We start from the raw sequence: 4879 nt of genomic DNA, 5'->3' as shown, positions 1-4879 counted from the left end.
AAAAGTGGTTTCAGGTTGGTTGTAATTCTGCTGAGTCTTAGTGTCTTCTTATGAATGATTTTCACACGTAGCGCCTATTGAGTAAACGCTTTATACGGAGGAGGTGGGGTATTGTATAGGGAGAAAATTCAAGGGGAAAAGTACATTTGATTGTGAAATACTTGATTTGTGTTATAGTCTCTCTCTCTCTCTCTCTCTGTAGCATTACAACATGGATGAAAATTGATTTCAACTGTAAAGATAAGCCATCAGGAAAACATAGTTGTAAAAACAGAAATATGTTAGATGCACGTGTGAAATAAATGTTATAGATGCGAGATTCAAGATTCAAGATTTATGAAAAACATATGTTTGCAGCTGATTTGCTGAATTGTCATTATGTTATACAAATTGTAAAATACAACATTTACAATATACAAAAGCAGAATTACAATAGACATATGAAGAATTTTAAGAAATAAAAATTTAAATGCAACCTTAGCACATTTTGAACAATTTGAATGCACTTTTCGAAATTCATGAAGTGGAATAGAAAATATGGCTTGTGCAAGTTCTCAGCCCCTGAGCCAGCTGTACATTGCCAACTCTTACTCAACCTTCAACCAGAGGCGGCCCTCCCGGAGGCAGGGGGGGGGGGGGCACAGTGCCCCCCCCCCCCCCCACAATAGCATTATTCAGTGTCATAGATGATTGCCCAGCCCAGATTCAATAACTTTAATTTTTGAATCATGACAAGTTGCTTTCCTTGATTTTAACTTTATACTTCCTTGACCACTGTCCATGACCACTTGAAGAAAAGAACCATATTTTCAGCAATTGTCTCACAAAATGTTACCCATGTACATGTATACATGTTTGTGAACTTTGTAGCCATAGGAAGGTTTATGGCTCGCAATGCAGTTGAATTGAATTGCCACACAAAAGGGCGATATACTAGTGCAGTAGATGTGAGGATTGAGTTGTACAGTAGGGGATGTTCATTGTTAGTATTGATGTTTCTCTTTAGACCTTCCTCACGTTATCTCTGAGTGACATTGCAAGGAGAGTTCATCTACATGCACCGCAAGAGGCTGAGCAGTATGTCAGAAATATGGTAAAGAGCTAAGTTTTATTAGGGATAATTTGAAAAGGGGTACAGTGTAATGAAAGAAAAATGGGGCCTATAAGGGTACATTATTTGCCCCACTATAGGATTGATATGTAAGCCACCCGTAGGAAAAAATATTTGATTGGCAGGAATATACAACTATATTCAATAAAACTCAATAAAACTCTTTTAAATTTGTTCATTGATTTTTTCTTCTCATTTTTATTTTGATGATTGAAAACATTTTGAGAGGTTTTGTAGAGTGGTTACAAAGCAAATTGCAATATACATAGTTCTAGATTTGGAATTTGGTTTAGGGATTCAATTGAAGATAGATACAGATGTATATGAACCTGACTGAAGACTTACAGTGGATGATCATTTGATGAAAATGGATTTAAAACAATCAGAGCTAGAATTTGAAGTTCAGTCTAAAGTGATAATTGGGATGGAATTGGATGTTAGATTGAAGTGTAAATTTACAGTTGTAGTGTACATTTTTTGGGCTGAAATTAATGGTGCTACAAGGAGATGTGTATGTACTTTGAATTGAAATAAACAAAATTTTATTGATATATTTCAGATTGAAGATGGTGACATCCATGCAACTATCAGCAAACAGAATGGAATGGTCCATTTCCATGACAACCCAGAAAAATATGACAATCCTGCAGTACTCAGACATGTCGAGGAACAGGTTAGTCAAGTTTTCTCCACCTATCTGAAACCAAAATTTATAGCCGTGGACCAATTACTTCATAAGATTTTTATGCCTCCGCTACAAAGTGGCCGGAGGTATGATGTTTTCTGGTTGTCCGTCCGTACGTCCCTTTCTTGAGATCGCGTTATCTCAAGAACTGATTGATGGATTACCGCCAAACTTTAACCATGCATGTATCTTGCAGAGCTAATGAAGTGATGAGATTTGGGGGGCACAAGGTCAAAGGTCACAGGGCTCATTAGGTATGCAAAATAGCTTGTTATCGCGTTATCTCTAGAACCGATTGATGGATTCCTGCTAAACTTGGGTCATGTATGTATCTTGCAGAGCCAATGAACTGATGACATTTTGGGGTCATGAGGTCAAATTTCAAAGGTCACAGGGCTCATTATGTATGCACAAATAGCTTGTGATCACATTATCATGAGAACCAAAAGACAGATTACTATCAAACTCAAGACATGTATATGTATCTTGCAGAGCCAATTAACTGATTAGATTTTAGGGTCATCAGGTCAAAGGTCATGGGGCTCATTAAGGATGCCTATAAATAGCTTGTGAATGCATAATTAAAGACGACAGATGGATTACAATCAAACTTAAATTTTAAGCTTGCTTCTGTTTTGGTTTGTTATTATTATTATTATTTGTAAAATTGCTCTATGGCGGAGGTATCGTTTTCGACTTTAATTTAGAACAAATACTGTAATTTGTTTGCTTCCTTTGCATCACTGATATGTATGGCTTTGCAAAATAGCCATTTCGGGTGTTGATTTCCCCCATGGCAAACTTTTTTAATATGAGTATAGACGGGTCTTGTACTGGAAACAGTTAAATGATGTTGAAGCCTTTGGTATATCCCACGATGAACTCAAGGTGGCACAGGAAGATTGTCCTTTTTATTTTTCAAGAATAAGGCTATTAAGAAATTCTAATAATAATGAGTGCTCATGAAGAGTGTTGGTACAAGTACGTTTTTTTATAAAATGTAAAAATAAACTTCATTTGTGATGAATCACAGAGCATAATTGCGAGACATGTAAATTTCTGTGTCTAGACAGCTCTAAAAATCATATTTTTAAAAAAAATCAGTAAACGAAAAACAGTATACTTTCCTTTGTAATACTGTCACAACATAAACTTGTACCATTTCCCCTTTTCATCTGCAATTGTTGGTTGGGGGGGGGGGTCTGAAACCTGGCCAATGAGTTAAAGTGGTTTTCCAAGTCCATGTTTTGATTTTGAATTACCAATTTTTCAAGTTCAAGTTCAAGTTCAAGTTCAAGTTCAAGTTTTATTGCAATTCAAATCCATAAAAAACATATAAGATACAGATTGTATACAATATAAAAAAACACAAAATACACACAAAATGGAAACATGTCTACAAATATATCGGAATTACAAAAAGTTAAACAGCAATAGAAATGAATTGGGGAAACTGCAAATAAAACCATAAGGTTCTGTCGAGGCAGCTCCCTGTTATTAAAAGATGCATATACAAGTTCCAACAATTGGCTATAAAAAGTATAACAATAACAAAACAGGGTACAAATCATAGGAGACGTATTAACATGCAAATATTATTATAGATTTAAAAAAAGATGAAGTATTTTTTTATTTTAGATTTAAAAGAGTTTAAGAAAGCAGTATCACGGATATCTCTGGGGAGAGAATTCCATATTTTCGGGCCAGTGTGTCTAAAAGTAAATAAGGAATTTGTTGATGGACATTTTTCAATAAAATAGTTATCAGGATTTCTAGTATTATAATTATGAACATATTTTTTACATTTCATCATAATGTTAAGATTAATCGGCAGTTTATCAGTTTTATGTTTAAAAACCATGAGTGATATACAATATTGATTCAATTGAAAAATATTTAAAAAATGTAGTCGTTGAAATAATGGTATTGAATGGGCATTGAAATCAGACATAAGACATATTCTTACTATACGCTTTTGTAATATATGCAGTCGTTGTAATCTCGTTGGGTATGTGTTGCCCCATACAGCATTACAATACATTAAATACGGTAAAACCATTGTATTATACAATAAAATCAAAATATTTTGTGGCAAGATATGACGTAATTTGCTGATGACTCCAATATTTCTTGAAATTTTGTTTGAAATGGTAAGTATATGAGCTTACAGATGCAGCATTGTATCAGTCTAGATGAGAAGCTCAAGAGCATGGATCAAGAGATAGCTCTTAATCCACAGTATGTTCAAACGGTGAGATATTAAACAACTATTTCATTTAATGGGAGGTCCAAGGACTTTGCCCTTCTTGTATTGCATAAGTTATCGAGTATTCTGGATATATATGCATGATTCACATCAAAAGTATCATTATCCTTGAGGTTTTTTTCTCTGATTCAAACAATAGTTGGTCTGTCAATGATGCAAAAAAGAGAGATAATAAAACATTTGCTGCGGTCTGTAACGTGAGAAATAAAATACTGTAGACTTGCCCCCCCCCCCCCCCATACATGTTTTGAGTCTTTATTGTTCCGAATTCAGTTCCATAAACCAACAAAAAATGATATGAAACTTGCAGGGAAATACAACAGAATCTTTTAAAAATGAAAGAAAAGATAAACTACAGATAGCGATAATATTGCCGCTGGCTATAGGTAGAGTACTCGTGATCCCCGTTGGGACACCCTAGTAGACCAAAAGGCCATGAGACTGACAGCTTGCAAGATGTTGGTCTGGTGAGTGATTGGTCTCAGTCTTGTGAATCCTTTGATATCTCTCAGAAAACAGATCAGCTGGTCTGAGGGCTGTATGATAGTGGGATGTAGCCGATCTTTGAAAGTGTACAAGAAGTCATTAAGGAGGGGGGGGGGGGGGTGGGAGGGGATACTTTTTTGAAGGGGGTCGGGTTGGTGATGATGGGTGAAAATTAAAATGATAGTTGTCAGGTCAGCCTTGTCTTTTATTCCACTTGAATATCTTATAAGTTTTCATGTACAGGCATTTCCACTAATCGGGGAAACCACCAACTCTTTCATAAGCACTAAATTTAAGAGGTTGACTATAAAGCTTAGACTCCAAACAGATG

General features: G+C 35.4%; 1 long non-coding RNA gene across 1 annotated transcript; it reads left to right on the top strand.

Annotated features, from left to right (window-relative positions):
- The first annotated feature begins 1004 nt into the window (after positions 1–1004).
- Positions 1005–4023, top strand: LOC115923770. Its single transcript, XR_004064078.1, has 3 exons — positions 1005–1093; positions 1671–1784; positions 3967–4023. It is a non-coding gene; the product is annotated as an uncharacterized LOC115923770 (long non-coding RNA).
- The last annotated feature ends 856 nt before the right edge of the window (positions 4024–4879 follow it).

This window comes from Strongylocentrotus purpuratus, unplaced genomic scaffold, assembly GCF_000002235.5.
Source record: "Strongylocentrotus purpuratus isolate Spur 01 unplaced genomic scaffold, Spur_5.0 spur5_scaffold_14, whole genome shotgun sequence".
Taxonomy (NCBI): domain Eukaryota; kingdom Metazoa; phylum Echinodermata; class Echinoidea; order Camarodonta; family Strongylocentrotidae; genus Strongylocentrotus; species Strongylocentrotus purpuratus.
The sequence above is the reverse complement of the archived record's forward strand: the minus strand, read 5'-3'. Positions and strand labels throughout refer to the sequence as shown.